The 18843-nt window shown below is 45.4% G+C and overlaps 1 long non-coding RNA gene and 1 pseudogene across 1 annotated transcript; both read right to left on the reverse strand.

Annotated features, from left to right (window-relative positions):
- Positions 1–7103: 7103 nt before the first annotated feature.
- Positions 7104–10971, reverse strand: LOC127340614 (uncharacterized; annotated as a pseudogene).
- A 3388-nt stretch (positions 10972–14359) lies between these two features.
- Positions 14360–15095, reverse strand: LOC139837459 (uncharacterized). The gene is made up of 3 exons (XR_011753939.1): positions 14810–15095; positions 14607–14717; positions 14360–14519 (listed from the first exon to the last, which is right to left on the reverse strand). It is a non-coding gene; the product is annotated as an uncharacterized lncRNA (long non-coding RNA).
- Between the last annotated feature and the right edge of the window lie 3748 nt (positions 15096–18843).

Raw genomic sequence — 18843 nt, forward strand, 5'->3', positions numbered from 1 at the left:
GTTATTGATGTCTCCTCTGATCCAACAAAAATTGCAAAACATCTGCAGGTGGAGATAATCAACGTGCAACTAAAGAGGGGTGAGAAGAGGCGGACACAAACATGGAGCTCGCCTATTTGCAATGCATCTTTGCCTAGATGAGTGCGATAGAGACAATGAAATAGAGAGAGATTCAGAGCAAGATTCAGCGCGAGAGATTTTGTGTGTGTCTTCCTTTTAGAAAAGAAAAGTTGGGCGTTTATTTTGACTGCGTGTGCTTCGCGGCTGACCCCAGTTCGTGCGCGTGTGTTTTTGTACGCTCCAAGTTCGGCATTGAGGCGTCAAATAGAGCCGAGCTGTGCTAGCCTAGGCCGAGTTCAGCCATATGGTGCAGGCAGAATAGAGTCATCGGCGCAGCGGGCCTCGAATCATCAACAAATGAGGTGGAAATCACTCTGCATCTTTACCCGAATCTTGCATAAAGCTACTGGAATGGAGCAATATGTGCAACCGTACAGCTAGCCATAAATCAGTTCATTTTGTTGATGTCTGAACTTGGACGATGCAGATGAAATACAAGCGATTTTGGGAACCGAACTAATCAAAATGCATCACATAATCAAGTGTATCTCTTCTACCTGAGATAAAAACTGACCCAGATTTTTGGAGTGGGATATGGAGGAATATGAGGTGAAAACGGATATTTCTTTCCAGATTAAATATTGGATATTTTACTTTCAGATTTTTTTGTTCATGGGTGTACAAGACGGATTCAAAAAAACATATGCTAATGCTAAGCATATATGATTTTGAAACTATTGCAGTGATTTTCACTATTCCACAGTAAAAAAGATAGATCCATCAAGAACTCCCTCAATTTAAATTTGATTGGCGTACGGATTTAACCTATGAATTCATCAAATTTAATGTGGCACCGTAGCAACGCACGGGCTTTGTGCTAGTACCTACCTACTAATAAAGGAAGTAAGGTTTCTCCCCTAATTTTTCGTCCGTTTTTTAATTACTCTTATTTTTCTATAGGAATTACCAGAATTGCCACCGCTTTAGTTAAAAAATACGGTTCACGTCTCTCTGTAGCGTTGCATCATCCGTCGCCAAGGCTGGGCCTGGCCCAATTGCATAGCACGCCCTAGCAATCGCGCGAGTACAAAACTCCTTGCTTTTCTTCCACCCCCGATCAGATCTCGTACAGCTTCATCTCCATCCGGCCGCTACCCATCAATCTTCGCCTAGCAGCGCCTGGTGCACCCTCCACCTTCCCGCGACGAGGCATCCTCAGCCTCTTCGTCAGCGTCGAGCGGCTAGCCCGTATACTCTGCGATGGGAGGATCTTGGAGCTGGGGCCGGCTGTGGACGCGCACGAGGCGCGCCGCCGCCTGCAAGTAGGACGCGTCGCGAGCTCGACGGAGCACGTCACAGGGGACATCCAGGGCGATGGTGACGCCCACGCGCCTCCCTCTCAGGCTGCGTGGTCGGCAAGCACGCAATGTTCCCTGTCAGATTGGTCTATTTGTTTAATGATTTGATCCGGAAAATTTGACGTTCGTTAGAAGGCGGAACGCATCCAGAGTTCAAGAGATCGTGTTCACTACTTATGTTCGATTTTGGTTTCGGTGGTTTGTACGTGCTATCCTGCTGATTGAGTTGGAACAGTGCATAATTTCGGTGCACCGGCAATGTCATCGTAGCTTCCCACCTCTAGATTAGTTTCATGCCATTATCGCTCAGACCTTGGACATGCTAATCTGGATGAGCTCGCGAGAACGTCCTCTGCCATGGTTGTATGAATCAGGAGGTTCAGCACATGGACCAGCAGGCCTCGTCAAAGGTTGTCCACTTCCTGATTTCAGTTAGCTTTGCTGATTGAACGTGCAATTGAGTAATGTAAGTGGTGTCTAATGATTCAGTCTTCATGTTCTTCGCTTTTATGCTGATGGTTTTGCTGAACTTAATTTTGTCTACGCCTGTAGTTAACCGAACTTGATGTTTGTTTGCAGTTAACTGAATTTCGTATCTGTCTGCAGCAATATTAACTGAATTTTATGTGCATCCGCTCCTTCCGTCTCGTGCCTGCCAGCCCGTGGTCGTAAGGTCGTGATGGTCGGAGCGATCCGTCGGAGGGGGGCATAGTATGATGTCGAAGGGGGCCTTTGGAACAGCGGAGTCAGCTGCCGGATGGGAGGCGGACGGAGTAGCCTGAGCCGGTCAGCCGTTTCCTCCTGTGGGAGACGCACGACCTCATTTTGGAGGAGCAGCCAGAGCGGCTCCTCTCCCTTTCCCGCTGTGCGGCGACAGGAGCTGCAGCATCGGCATCCGTGGACGGTTGTCTTTCGCGCGTGAGGAGGAAGGGCGTAGGCTGTTGCTGGTCCCGTGCGTGTTTGGAGTTGAGACGCGGATGGCTGTTGGATATAAACAAGCGGTGGATGGAAGGCGCACCGTGCCTCGCCTTCAGTGAGGCACTGGATCTCTCTCCAGCATTGGCCAGCTCGGCTCACAGTCACCAAGTACGCTTCATCGCAATTACTCGCTGACAGCAGCGCACGACACTGTGGAAGCAACGCGGTTTGTCCCCACCTACGCATGTGTGGTGGCCCAGTGTAATCTCCTTGTGGTTATGTGTCAGTGTGGTGCAGCAGAACAGATGAAAAGTCGGTTTGGACTCCCTGCGAATGTTCTTCCATTAGGACAAGCAACTGGGCGAGGTAAATAAGAAAACTGTACAGATCCGAAAGGAATTTAAAAAATGGCGGGAAATCATTTGTTCTGAATTTTATTTCTTACATTCAATATAGAGTTCGATGACTATCCTGGCGGAAAATCATTTGTACTGAACTTTAAATTTTACATTCAATATGGTTTTGTATTGTCTTTTTTTTGGAGGGGAATCTGTATTGGTTATTTCCAAACTGCATGTCCATGAAGGAGAAAGTATAGATAGATTACAATATTAAGATTTCTTCTGCAATTCTTATTCTAAGACTCTAAGTAGAACTAAGAAAAAGTATTTTGCGTCCTAGATTTATATCAACATCACATGGCAAACGCATTGTTCGTCATTTTATTTTATTTCGTGGTCTAAGTTAAAAGTGTTTGTAACTCATCAGGCTCAATATTGTTTACTGATGTTTGGTATTTCATTCAGTTAACAAATGAATCAACCCACATATATTTCCATATGTACCTTTTCTTCAGAAACGAAGGTTAAGTGTATAAGGTTGCTGTTGTTACGGAAGGAATGGAGGACTGGTATTATTTGTGGATTTCTTAGTTGATCAAGGTATGTCTAGAGTTTTTGTTGTGCAACTTTATGAGACGAATTTTCTTGGTCTACATAGTACTCCACCCATCTAAAAATAGGTCTTGCTTTTATCTAGATACAAATGTAATGAAGATGCATTTTAGTTATAGATATGTCCGTATCTAGAAAAAGTTGAGACACTTATTTTTAGACGGATAGAGTAGCTTGTTTAACTCGAGATATACAGATGACTACTAAGATTATAAAGAATAATAGTTTCGAATCTACGGTCAAAAGTTAATGTTTTCTCTCCCGGTGCAACGCACGGGTATTTTTCCTAGTATCCAATAATTTCTGAGAACACGTTGTCTTATATAGTTTCACCTTTCCTTACAACGTTTTTACTGGTTTATTTACTTTTCGTTCAACCATTTACAACACCCCATTTAATCATTTTGAGATTAGAAAATAATTATTAAGTAATCTTTAGTGGAAGCAAGGGACATTAAGACCCTAACCAGTAGCTTCTCATGGTTCGATACTCTTATTTCGAAACTAGCTACAATTGATCTGTGTTCTTACAGTCATCACTAGACACTTTGTAATGTGAATTACAAGGATATCGAAATATGATACCAGAAATAGAATGATATTGGATCGAGGTTAGCAGGTATAGTGATCAAGAATTTAATCACGAGGATACCAAAAGTCTTACCTTGGGTATATCGTGAAGCAATATGATATATGTTATGTGCATAGCCATAAGTTTTTGTAGTGTTATTTTAGATCCGTATGAAAGGGTTGATATCGTTAAAAGTGGTTGACACCGCAACTTGATGTAATTGAATGTAAATATTATATCTTAATGAAATGGCAGTTGCAATCTAGTTATAATGGAAAAGGATTTGTTAGCACTAATTATGCATTAAGAGTTTTTCCATTGATATATCGTGTATCTAACACGGCAAAATATAGTGCCGCCCTCTATCTGCGCACAAAACTAAATTTTGTGACGTTTGTTACTCCGGTTGGTCAAGACAGTGTGTCCAGCGGCGCCACCAATTCGGTTAGCTAGCTATTTGGCCTGCTCACCGGAGATAAACAATTTGTTTAAACTGGACGTAATTTACGTTAAACTTGATAGAAATTTCATTAAACCAAACCTAATTTATGTAGGGATTCGTAGTATAAAAAACAAAAAATTTCCTACCGCAAGAACGAATAACAAGCCAAGATCTAATCTAGTAGATGGTAGCAACGAGGTGAAGATCATCATACCCTTGAAGATCGCTAAGCATTAACGAGATTAGATCTCGTGGTTGATGTAGTCGATCACTTGCCGCTTGCAAAAGCGCGTAGAAGATCTTGACGGTGCCACAGTCGGGCAGCACCTCCGTACTCGGTCACACGTTCGGTGTTGATGACGACGTCCTTCTCCCCGTTCCAGCGGGCAGCGGATGTAGTAGATCCTCCTCGGAATCCCGCCAGCACGATGGCGTGGTGGCGGTGGTGGTGGAGATCTCCGGCAGGGCTTCGCCTAAGCACCGCGGGAGTAACGGGAGGAGGGGGGTGGCTAGGGTTTGGGGAGAGGGAGCACTTGGGGTGCCCGCCTTGGGTGCCCTTGGGTGGTGCGGCTGAAGTGGTGGCCAGCCCCCTCCCTCTCCCCCTCATTATATATGGGGAATCCCTAAGGGTTTGCCCAAGATTCGAATAAGACCCCAATTCAAAACTTTCCATATGGACGAAACCTAGGGGAAGTGGGACTTCTCCATTTCCTTCTCCCTTGGCCGGCCAAGGAGGTGGAGTCGGACTCCACCTTCCCTCTTGGTTTGCTGGTTAGGGTTGGTGGAGTCCTTCTGGGACTCCACCTTCCATGGTGATTTCTTCCGAAAGGTTCTAGAACATTCTAGCGCCTTCCATAAATGCACCGGATCATTTCCAAACTTGGAAAGTGACTTCCTATATATGAATCTTATTCTCCGGACCATTCCGGAACTCCTCGTGACGTCTTGGATCCCATCCGAGACTCCGAACAACATTCGAACTCCATTCCATATTCCATATCTACTTATAACGACATTAAACCTTAAGTGTGTCACCCTACGGTTCGAGAACTATGCGGACATGTTCGAGACTCCTCTCCGATCAATAACTAATAGCGGGACCTGGAGATCCATAATAGCTCCCACATATTCAACGATGACTTCGTGATCGAAAGAACCATTTACATAAAATAACAATTCCCTTTGTCTCGCGATATTTTACTTATCCGAAGTTTTATCGTCGGTATCTCCATACCTAGTTCAACCTCGTTACCGATAAGTACTCTTTACTCGTACCGTGATATGATATCCCTTGTGAACCAGTCACATGCTTGCAAGCTAATTGGATATCATTCCACCGAGAGGGCCCAGAGTATATGTATCCGTCATTAGGATGGACAAATCCCACTATTGATACAAGTGCCTCAACCCTATACTTTCCGAACACTTAATGCCACCTTTATAACAACCCATTTATACAGTAGTGTTTGGTGTCATCAAAGCATCCATCCGGTGTAGGTGATTAACATGATCTCATGGTCAAAGGATTAAGTTACTATGCATATTAAAGCTTGAAGCATAAAGAACTAAATGACTTAATCATATGCTACGCTTACTATGGGTGTATGTCCATCACATCATTCACCTAATGATATGATCTTGTTATTAATAACATCCAATGTTCATGATCAGGAAACCATGATCATCTATTAATCAACAAGCTAGTTTAACAAGAGGCTTACTAGGGACTCCTTTATGTTTACAAAACACACAAGTATTAATGTTTCCGGTTAATACAATTATAGCATGTGATGTAAACATTTATCATGAACACTAAGATATAACAATAAACATTTTTATTATTGCCTCTTGGGCATATCTCCAACAATTTACATAGTCTAGAAATAAAATATATACCCTAGTTTCCAGCGCCGCCGTCCTCTTCATCGTCAGAGCTGAGGTCGACGAAGATCGGGGACGCCCACAGCTGTTGCGCCCAAGCAGGGACCTCTAGCGGCTGCGACACGTACTGTGGATGCTGCGGCGGTTGCACATCATGCGGAGGAGGTGGGACCATTTGGCCTTCCCATGCCGCATGTGGTGCCGCGTGCGGCGGCAATGGTGGTGGTGGTGGCAGGGAGGCAATGTGCTCCGCCACCATTGCCGAGAGCTGAATGACGTCCTCCAGCCCTAGCTAGGACCACTACGAGTCCTCGTCAGCCTTTGACGCGGCCAGGGCGGTGGCCATGCCCGCCTCCTCATCATAGTCGTCGGGGACGAGCACCTTCATCTTCACAATGGTTGGAGGCACATCCTCCATCTCATCATCCTCCAGCCTCACGTGGTGATTGAGTAGGGAATGTTGCCTCCATGAGGTGGGCTTGGCCTTGAAAGCATGGTCGTCGTGGAGCAGCTTGAGTAGGCATGGTTGGAGCCAGGAGGATTCTACGGCGTGGTCGCTGGGGCGAGTTGTCCGCGTGGGTGGTGCCACAAGAACACCTGTGCATCGACGAATCCTGGGCACAATGCCAACGAGGATGCTCTGGTGTGTCACAGCAACGCGTGGAGCCAGAGCGAGTGGCATCAGAGTGGGGTCTTGTCAGTGAGACACGACGGCAAGGAATCCTACTCACGCTCACTCCGCATGATAGGAAGAGGAAAATCAGGTCATGAAGATGGAAAATTTGTGGTCGATTTTGTCAAAAGAACTGCGCCATCATAGTGTACTAGCGCTGTTAAAAATGCGTGCATTCTGTACAACTTACATTTTCGATGCTATTGTCATATATCTTGGGACGTTAATATTTTTTTGCCTCGTCTCATTAGCTAGGAAAATGCTGGTGCTTAGTTAATTAGCTGAAACCAACCTAAAATGATACAATCGTCAACACTGTATAAAGGCAATCCTGCAACGGAAGTGATGGCCTGCTACAAGGGAGCTTAGCTTATCCACATCTATTTCATCAATAGAGGACACGCATTTCGGCTAAAAGTTCAACTAGATCTATTTCTTCATTAGCCTCGTGCCATGTTGGATAGCACCAAAATGGCTTGGGCACAGGCCACCTGTTAAAGAATTAAAACACAAGTAAGAAATCTGAATTTTGCAACTTGTTACTGAATGCATACTAAATAAACAATACCTGTTCGAGATATGATCGTCAATAGCAACAGTCCTACAGGAAAACCAAAATTGGTATTAGTACTAAAGAATATTGCAAATTGGCAAACCAATCACAAAGGGAATGCAGAAGCACTAACTTGTAGTGCACGGCTAACTTGCATAGCAGCCATATAACTACAAGCATGTCACTTTTTGGATGTTATAGATCATTTTTCAGGTACAATTGAACCCACCTTTCATTTCACCTGATTTTGACAAGAGTAATTAAGTACCGATTTTCTTAGAATACATTTTTTCAAGTAATGTTCAACTGTAACATTTTCCAACATTACATAATCTTGTGAATTTCAAACGCATTATCGAGGCAAGTAAACTCATCAAGCTTTAATATTATGCACATGAAAAACAATTGCATATTGTACAAATTTTAACACAAATGCAAAAAAGCATACCCTTTTGCATCAAACTTCCTCAAGAGTTCCAGAATTATATTCATTGGTAGGTACGGAGTTTCTCCCAAGCCATAGAAGTTCATGCCAATTAAATTCCCAGCAAAATCTATAAGAGGCCCTCCAATCCCAGCCTAGCACAAATGCATATGTAACAAACATGAAGACATTATTTGTAAGCCACACATATGTGGTGACGGATTTAATTACTCATATTCTGATGCAACTGTTTATTTTCACCATACCAAAAAACACAACATACCTTGGTGATTTTGCAAGTAGAGATCACAAGCTCTTTGCAACTAAGCTCACTTGTCTTGTCAGTCACTACCCCACTTGTGGCTATTAATTTACCTGAATTGTGGACACGCCCTACAGCCACTACCTCTCCACAAGGTTTAATTTGCACCTTCTCATTGATTTGTGCTATCCGAGTGCAGCAGAAATCCGTGATAGTGATGACAGCAATGTTATAATTTAGACTATAATATTGCAACGTCCCTGGGATATGTCGATTATCCGGAAGGCAGACAACAATCTGCAATGAGTGATATGTTTAGATTAAACCAGCGTTGTAATGAATAAATAAAATGGGTAATTACACAGCAGAGTAAGAACCTTCAACTTATCATCAACCATGTTTTCGTTGTTAGGAGTTCTAATCAAACTTGCGGAGGTCAAAACTCTTGTTGTGGACATTTTGGATTCTATGACTATGCCTGTGCAAGCAAAACATCTTCTTTTGCCTACAAGAGTAATGAATCACATGATTTACTGACGAAATAGGAAAAAGATACCAAAAGTAGGTGGGGGCTAAGAGGGAATGCAATTACGAATGAATGAAGCCAGTGCCACAACACTCTGAGGCATATTTGAAGCAACTTTTCTTTTGAGTTTGGTTGACACATCTTCACCAAATTCCTCTTCAAAAGTATTAACCAAACACCTGCGGACTGGCCACATCAATAAAGGTTCAGTAGTTGAAGGGTGCTAGAAAGAGCAGTCAAATGTAAAGTGGAAAGGCCACAGAATAGAGCTAACATACAAAATACAAAAGAAATAAACTCACAATCCTCCCAGAGTGGAAAGGGATAACCATTGGACCTCAGCTCAATTTTTTCATCATCACCTGATCATTACAACATAGTAAAGTGACTGATGACACCATGTGTTAATAATAATTAGGAAAACTGAAAGCAACGACTCACCATAAGGAGAAGAATACGGCCATCGGGCATGAAAACGCATACAATTTAATATTTTATCCTTGAGTCCTGGTGCCAAGGGGTAAAACATCAATCAAGGACTGTGACCAACATTCAATACAAAATATTAAAAGTGACCCAACCTGGTTGACATTCTGGATCACAGAGAGTACATATGGAAGGTTTCTGGCCCTTATTATTTTGCTCTCCCCTTGAGCTGCCTATAATGGAGAAGATTGGTGAAGGGGAATGAGGAGAATTTAGAACATGGAAAAGCATTATGATAGAGAGGCGTATATTCTCATATAGCATACCCATGTACTTCGTATGAAATAAGTATGTAGCGCACCACATATATTAGGATGATAATAGGTACAAGCATAAAAGTAAAGAACTAAGTGCATACGGGGATTCTACAAATGGTCATTGAAAATTAACATTGGTGGTGATGGGTTGCTTGATAGCACACTTCTTACCAATCTTAAGGAGTGTGTTTTTCTCACCTTGTGAATCAGACTCATGAGGTATGGGAAATCTTTTGATTGTGATACCAGGTCCTTTCTTAGCACTGCAGCAGAATGGGATAAACTCGTCAGAGTAACAGAGACATCCGCAAACTAACTCACATTCCCTCAGTATTACTACGTCCAATCTTGATTAAGGCCATTACTAATTTTTCCTAAGCATGTGCAGAAAAATAATAAGATCAATTAGGAGAGGGTAAAAAAAGGGCAGAAGAGTGTAAGGAGACACATACATAAGACATTTAGAGTAATCCTTGCTTAGGAGTTAATCTAGTACCTTCTAATAGGACTAGCAGGTTCTAGTATTGTAGGTGCTAGTATGTTCGAGTAGTACTAGTCATATATATATAAGCCTTAGACAGTAGCAAACTCTGGTTAGCAGTAAAAAGCTGTAGAAGGTTAGCAATAAAAAGCTCTAGAAGGCTTTAGAAATCTAGCTGTTGTACCTAGTTTGTATCTCATAAATAGGACTATGCAATACAAGTTGCAGTAGCTTTTGGCAGCCACATATAGGTTACTTCCTACACACTACCTATGAGCTGACAAGACTAACAAGACAATCAGAAATCTTTGGCTCACAAGGAGTATCGAGGGCATACCAGAGCGGGACTCTTTCACTAAACTGCTTCAAGAGTTCAATAATTTTAGTCCTTGGTAAGAATGGAGTCTATTCCTTGGCATAAAAGTTCATCCCAACGAAGTCCCCATTAAAATCAATGAGGGGCCCTCCAACTCCAGTCTAGAAAAAGAATAAAGTGACACTCAACCGAGCACAAGAATTTAGTGATACTGAAGAAAGTTTCTCGAACTGAAAAAGGGAGTAAACACCATTATTTATTTTTGCTATGTACAGAAATTAAAGAGAGAAATCAACAGTGGACGCACCATAGTAATTTGACATGTGGAGACCGCAAGCTCCTCACGATAATCTCCACTTGGATTGTCAGTCAACATTCCATCTGTGGCCATTAATTTTCCTGAGTTGAAGCAACGCCCTACAGCAACTACTTTGCTATGACTCTCGAATTGCCTCTGATTATCTAGACATGCTACTTGAAGAGTATGGAAGCGAGGTATGTTGATAACAGCAAGGTTTTGTGTTGTACATCCCAGAAGTTCCACCATCCCAGCTCAACATTGTTATCTTGAAGGCGCACTTGAATCTGCAATGATAAAGCACGACAACAAGTACACATGTTAAAAAGCAAGCAATAGATCTAGAGCAACAAAAAAAAACCAATTTGGCAGTTCCAACCGTCATGTTGTGAAAGATCTTGCTGTCATCTTCAATAGATCTAACCAAACTTAATGAAGTCAGAAAGCTCGTCATCTTAGTCTCCGGATCGTTTTTGATAATTACGCCCGTACATGCAAAGAACATCCCGTCTCCTGCTGCACAAGATGACATTGTCAATCGATCCTGAACTAGCTAGCGACAATATATTAGATGGAAATATATATCCAAGGCTGATGTGTATAATCATCACCTTCATCGAATGAAGCAAGCGCTGCAACAGTGTTTGCTAAGTTGGACGCGACTCCTTCACTCAGTTCCACCCAGACGCCTTGGCCGGAATCGCTTGAGCTACCGAATTCCTCGATCTTGGAAAGGATTGTCCGGACACGAAGTTCCTTGTTTCAGTAGAGCATTATTATTATTATTAGCTGTATAATATAAATCGATTGTGCGAAACTGAGAATCGGCGAGCGGTTCACCTCCATCGCCTGTGCCAGGCTTTTGTTTTTTTGTACGAGCTTCTGGTGCGCACGCCTCGTCGCTTGTTCTTCATCTCTCCTGCAGCAGCCTATAGGGGCCGGGAGGAACATATCAAGACAAGGGGTTGAGCACTAGCACATGCAGCGCGGATCTAGTCTAGACGGTGAGGGATACCGCGCGCGGTTAAAGAAATCGCAAGAAAAAGGTTCAGAAATCACTCCATCGCGCGCGACCAGAAAGAGGGTTCAACTAATCACCGGACGAAAAGAAAGCTCGTACCTCAAACTCGAATAGCCAAAAAAAAAAAAATCGCGGACAGCGACGAAGAACGGCGGACGTACGCCGGTGAGTGCTGGGGTTGGGAATTGAAGAGTCAGGACACCTCCAGCATCTCGGCGCGACCCATGCATAACGCTACTCTGAATAGATCGATCTGGTCGCAGTCGGTTTAGGTTAGGGCAATGCACTTAGCGGTCCGATGCATGTTGGCCTCCACATCGGCTGTTAAGGATTGATTGACGATCTGCGCTTTAATGGTGACGGAAGTCACCGAACGTTCTAGATTTATTTTTAGAGTTCTTGAAACAAATATGTATGATTTTCGAATTTTTTTAAATACCAGGAGCACCGGTGCCCAAGAGTCAAAGACACTTTTGGCTCTATGCTCCCAATCGTTTGAGAGCCCGGCCATGTGGTTCATCCAGAGATCGCTTTCGCGAGGCCTGCACGCAGGTAGTCATCGCTAGGCTGTTGGTGGAATCGGTTGTTCCTGTGGGACCGGTGTGGTGCGTGTTGGTCTGGCCTTCCAAAAGTGCCCTTGACCAGCAGGCCGGTCCCTTTCTTTATTTACCTTGACCTCTGTGGCTTCGCCATCTTCTTTCCCTACTGGTCACCGCCGCCCCACTAGCTACTACACCGCCGAGCTCCCCTGCTATGCGTGGCTCCCACTGATTTCCTCCTCATCCTTGATAGTCGATGACATGAGGCAGCCACCTGCGTGCCATGCAAGAAGGCGAGGTATAGGCCACACAAGGGGGCGGGGCTTCAATCCGAGGTGAGCTGCCTCCGATTTGTCTTGTGGGGGGTTCGTTGCGGCCTTGGTGCCGCAGCCACGATTCCACGTTTTAGCCCCGCCTCTCATCGTGCTCCCGTCCATCCGCGACCGCCATCATCTCCTGCTTGGTTTCTCAAATCAAGTGAAGACGAGAGGGCGGAGGCGAGCAACTGGTTGAGCGCGGCAGAGCTCGAACCCCCTGGCACTGGAGAGGGTGATTCGTGGTTTATGTTGTGTCTGCCAGATGCGGGCGCAGGCCGGAGAAGCGACTCTAGGTGCGGCCGTAGGCGCACTTGTAGGAGCGGACAGGCCGTAGCGAGTGCCCAGTGACCTGATCGGGTCCTGATCGCAACTTCGGTGATGGTGGATGCCGAGTACACCATCAACTTGAGGCTTCACTGCCCAATCTTCTGGAGCATGTATTGCGACTCGTCGATGCTGGATTTCAATGCCCCCACGGAGAGAGCCAAGCCCCTCACTGCCGCCGCCAAAACCCCCATTGACTCCATCTCCCAACGATTGACCTGGCTCTAGATACCAAATGTTATTCCCTAATATCTTCAACACTCTACTCATATCTTACTCTCAAATCAACACAAGTTTAAGGTTCTAGAGGGTTCTAGCAGGAAGAGTAGGAGATTTAAAGGAGGAAAAAGCTGGCGGAAGAGAGAGTTTCAGAGAGGCGGGTTCACGAGATTCATCTTCGTCGGCATTTTATAGTTGCACGCCGTTAACTTGGGCCCAATGACCAGCCCAAAGTCCATTGCAGCCCATGTCACAATCCATTTCATTACAAGAGAGCATGCCTGCAGCAGTATACACTACGGTTTGATCCAAGATTTCGTCTCGCTTTATTGCTTTATAAATGCCACAACGGTCGATCTTCAGAGAGAATTGCCATCAGTTGAACCTCTCACGTAATGCTTATCTGATCACTTTAGCTCTGTAGATGGATATATGCCAGCCAGGCAAAAGAACTTGTTAGTTGTGGGCACGCCTATCAACTGATCGTGCCGTGTGCGCGTGCGTAGAATGCTGCACCTGCAAATCAGCCAGCGTGTCCATGCATAGCTTGTACATGTACATCTGCGAAATACACTATGATTTGGTTGTTACAAAACAAACTCATCGAACACTACAAAGGAACTAAACTAGCTGCTGAACTTTGGCCACACAAATGATTTCCAGTACAACCTAGTCCTGCCACTAAGTGTTTAGCATGATTGTAACTTTATTTTGAATCAATGCAGTGAGCTCTGTTTTATATAAGAAAAAATGAGCTCTGTTTCACTAGTGGAAAACAGGCCTAATATCGCGGGCCGTAAGACCCTTTTGTCGCGGGCGGCCAGCCGTGACAACGGGAGCGCGACAAAAGGCCCTACCTTTTGTCGCGGGTCGCTTACAACCCGCGACATAAGGTCCACCACGTGGCGGCCACGGGGCGCGCAGGGGACACACCATTTTGTCGCGGGTCGTGTTACGGCCCGCGACAAAAGGCCCTCTACGTGGCGCGCGCAGGACGCTCCTCCTTTAGGGTTTGAGGGGTGCAGCCACCCCCCTCCCGCCACCGCCCCCTTTTATTTTATTTTTTCATTTCAAAATAAAAATTTCATATATTTGAACGCTTCTAGAAGCTGTACACATTCATGCATTATATATAGATCGAGCAAACAAATATTCGAAGCAAAAGTCTATTCGTAGACTCCTTACATATACATGGAGCTCACGACTACCAGAACTAGAGCCCGTCGTCTATTCAAACTATTACACGGGGATCATGACCATTTGCTATTTGGACTAAACCTGCCTTTGTCATCTATAATTTCTCTCATCAGAAGTCCCGCCACTTTCTCCGCAATTCCTAGTAGGTGTTCGCGTGGCTGGAGCTTCTCCCGCATGAACTCGACCTATATAGGAAAATGAGATGAATATGACTATATCAATCTTGATAACGAAATATTGACGATAATAAATTAAAGTTGTGAATGTTATTGCTTACGTTGAATATATTATCGTTCTTCTCAGTGGTTAACATGCGAATGTACTCGCAAACGTAGTATCCATATAGATTCGTCCCCTGTGGCTGCTGGTCGCACGGTACAGGAGTAAATGTTAGCTTCTCTGCGAAGTTACCCTTATTGCGCTTCTTGAAAACTCTCCAAACCCTGCCAGGCAAAAGAATGATTGAATGAGTGTATAATTAATTGATATCTCACGAAAGATATAGCGCGGCAATTAATAATTGAAATTACCTCTGGAGCAACTTCTGCAAGTCAAGGAACCCTTCCAGGCCTCTACTCAATGGGTCCCTTACTTCAACTATTCCCTTATCAACTTGAATGTCTAGCAGAATCCAGTGGAAACTGCACATGTTTATATATATATACGTCATGAATTACACTTAACATCGAGCAAGAAAAATTGAATATGTACAACAGATCAGTAAGACTCTCACCTGTAGTTGTAAGGAAACAGTATTGAATCACAGAAATGTTGCTCCGTTATAAACCTTAGTAGGTTTCCCCCCGTTTCTTCGTCTTTATCCCTTACCGTGTCATGATGTACTTTATCTGGGTCAACAAACCCAATATTAGTTATATTCTTTATTCTGCATTCATCGATCTTCAGTCTGCATAAGAGAGTACATAAGATATAGTGAGTATATGCAATGAACAGGAACAACTGAATGAACAGGAACTTATATGTAGTTAACAACTTACAAGCAATAGCAGCTCATGAGAGATTTGTTGAGGGATTCTAAATTGAATAACTGCCAGAGTTCGGAAATCTCAATATGGAGAACCTCCCTTCGGAAGTAATATGCATCTGGAATATTTGCCACGATGAATGTCGTGTTCTCATTGCACCCATTAAGGTACCACTGATGCAAATTCTGCATATGCGTTGGCAGTTGACGCAGCCGCTCTCTGCTGACCAAGTCAGCCCCGTAGACAAATTTAGGGGCTATATCAGCAATGGGTAGTGCACCATCTTGGGAACCCAGCAATTCCTCCACAGTACAGCCCATTTGAGCCGCTAGCTTCAGGGTTTCTTCCATGTCGATACCACCATGTCCCTAGTACACCGAGGGAACATCTAACACTTTGAGGGGTGGGATCGATTGTTTGGTCTGTTCTCCGAGCTGGGGAACTTTCTTTCTTTTCGTGCTTGTTGTCGTCGCTTGCTTGGCCTTGAGGGGTGCACTGGATTGCTTCCCGGCTACACTTCTAGTTGATGATTTGCTCGTGCTAGCACTATCCTTCTCTTTGCTCTGCTCAATTACCTTCGCAAGTGTGCGTGTATAGTCATCCTTCTTCTCGTGTAAGTCATATTGCGATGGTGTGTTCAAAAAATCAAGAGCATATGCTTTTTGCTTCTCTGTATATGGTGCTGGGGGCTTGGCTTTCTCCTTATGAAAATGCTCATGATTGTGTTTCTTTACAACGGCATCAGTTTCCTCTTCAGTAAGATCGTAAGGACGGGGGGGTGGAACCTTTGGTACTCTTGGGAGGGGCGACAGTCAGCGGACAGGACTCTTGAAACGCTTCCGCTTGGGTGCATGCCGAGTCTTAGTGGGCGCAGGCGGCGGCGCAGGAGATGGAGATGGACTAGGGATGTGGTGGTCATACTCATGGGGTGATGGTGGTGACATGTGACCACTCGGAGGAGGTGATGGTGACCTGCGATCATTTGGAGGAGGTGATGGTGACCTGCGATGACTAGTAGGGGGTACCCAGGATGGAAGCTTGATGTTTTTCTTTTCCCAAAGAATGATTTCTCCCAGTACGTCTCCGAGTGTATCCCGACCATCACCTCCAGCGATTACGAGCCGCAATGACTCCCACGTCGGTACAACTGAATCCACCCCGACACGAGCATAGCCAGCTAGAATCTCATTGCCATGCCATGTTGCCGGCTCACCTTCAGCTCCTAATGCAGGTAAGACATAGCCGACCGCCACCTTAACAGATACGTTCTTGAACACCTCATGGAGATCACAAGGTGTTTGCTCCTTGATTCCATCCACGGGGTCGCCAGGACCGCCATCTATCATCCGTGTAGGCGGGGCCTCCGAGTCGGCCACGCTGCTGCCTCGCCGCTGAGATATGCCGGCGGTATTATCTGGCTCACGCTGTCCTTTAAGTTCATTAATCTGCCGCTGCTGCTGGTCTAGTTGGCGTTGGAACTCAGCCATCCGGTCATTCTGCACCTCCAGCTCGCATTTTTTTGCCCTCGCTCGGCTTCTATAATTCTCCGCGTCGTCCGGAAGCCCAAGCGACCACGGAACACTAGGGCCGAAGCCTCTTGTTCGTCCTCCCTTTTCAGGGTTACCGAGGACAAGCGTCAGCAAGTCTTTCTCTCTATCGGGAGCAAACTTCAGTTTTCCCGCTTTAATATCTGTCGTCACTTGAATCCATTTTTCCCTGGGTATCTTAACCTTGCTGTCACTTTCAACAAGGTTCCCTGTCTTCATGTCATACTCACAGCCATGCCCAAGGAACCAATTTCGAGCCCTAATGTCCCAGTTTTCTCGGATGGGTTCTGGAGTGATCCCATTCCGTTGCATCTCAGCCTCTTGTGCATCCCACTTAGGCATGGCTACGTCGTAGCCCCCTCGCCCCGTATGATGGTGATATAACTTTTCGCTTGCATTCTCCTTGTTTTTCTTTGACAGTGCCACAACATCCTCTGAGCTCTTGTACTTCACAAATTCTTCCCAGTTATGCTCCTGCTTCGATAGATAGCCTTCAAATAATGGAGGCTTCTTCTCGACCTTATAAGTTGCCCATAACCGGTTCTTCCACGCCCGGAAAAGTTCCCCCATCTTCTGAAGAGCCCATTTCTTCACTAGCGCCTTCTGCTTGTCCATCTCAGTCTCCGATTGCAATTGTGGCAAACTGAAATGTGCCATGAGGTCATCAAAAAGCGAGTCTTTGTACCTATCGGCAACCTCACTTTCGGACACCTTCTTGGTCTTGTTCCATTCTCTAATAGTGATCGGGATGCGATCCCTAACCAGAACTCCGCACTGATTTTTAAATTTCGTTGCGACAACTTTGGGTGCCACCGGTTTGCCTTTAGGGGATATAGCTTCAATTGTGAAGTGGTCTTTTTTGGTCAACTTCTTTGCTGGGCCTCGTTTCTCCAACTTATTTTTGGAGGCCTAAGAGAATAAAAATTAATTAATTTATATACATATGTACATATAGAATTCCATTAATGCCTCTAGTGATCGTATATATACCTCGCCGTCACCGGAGCACTCGGCTTCTCCATCACCGGAGCCGTCGGCTTCTCCATCGCCGGAGCCGCGGTCTTCTCCATCACCAGAGCCGCGGTCTTCTCCATCACCGGAGCCGCGGTCTTCTCCATCACCATCGCGGATTATGTCCTCGACTATGTCTTCCTGTTCCAAGTCTCGATGGAATTCGAATGGATCCATTGGTTCTGCAAAATTAAATCGATAAGTATACATGTTTGCGAGAGGGAGAGGGTGTCGGTTGTTTGCGAGAGGGAGAGGGTGTCGGCGTCGGTTGTTTGCGAGAGGGAGAGGGTGTCGGTGTCGGTTGTTTGCGAGAGGGAGAGGGTATCGACGTCGGTTGTTTACGAGAGGGAGAGGGGTGTCGGCGTCGGGTGTTTTGCGAGAGGGAGAGGGGTGTCGGCGACGGGTGTTTTGCGAGAGGGAGAGGGGTGTCGGCGACGGGTGTTTTGCGAGAGGGAGAGGGGTGTCGGCGACGGGTGTTTTGCGAGAGGGAGAGGGGTGTCGGCGTCGGGTGTTTTGCGAGAGGGAGAGGGGTGTCGGTGTCGGGTGTTTTGCGAGAGGGAGAGGGGTGTCGGTGTCGGATGTTTTGCGAGAGGGAGAGGGGTGTCGGCGTCGGGTGTTTTGCGAGAGGGAGAGGGGTGTCGGTGTCGGGTATCGAATTACTAAAACTTAAACTAAAACTAATTACTAAAACTTAAACTTAAACTTAAACTAATTTAACAAAACTTAAAATTAAACTAACTAAATATACTAATTAAACTAAAATTAAACTAAAACTAAACTAAACTAAACTAAAATTAAACTAAACTAAAACTAACTAAACTAAAACTAAACTAAAACTAAAACTAAAACTAAACTAAAACTAAACTAAAATTAAACTAAAATAAAAATAATTAGAAATATCCTAATTAACTATACAAAAAAATCAAAAAAAAAAGCAAAAGAAAAAACGAGGCGGCCGGCCTCTCTGCCGACGCGGCCGGCCTCTCTGTCGTCACGCGCTACCTGCAGAGGCGGTGGTGCCGCCGGAGGTAGAGGCGGCGGTGGCGGCGCCGGAGGCAGAGGCGGCGGTGGAGGCGCCGGGGAGGAGGCCGAGGCGGTGGCGCGCGGCGCCGGAGAGGAGGCAGAGGCGCGGCAGAGGAGGCCCCGAGCCGCGGCGGATCGAGGGCGTCGGTGGCGGCGGCGCGGAGGGCGTCGGTGGCGGCGACGCGGAGGGCGTCCTCGGT

This window comes from Lolium perenne, chromosome 3 (genome assembly GCF_019359855.2).
Source record: "Lolium perenne isolate Kyuss_39 chromosome 3, Kyuss_2.0, whole genome shotgun sequence".
Taxonomy (NCBI): Eukaryota; Viridiplantae; Streptophyta; class Magnoliopsida; order Poales; family Poaceae; genus Lolium; species Lolium perenne.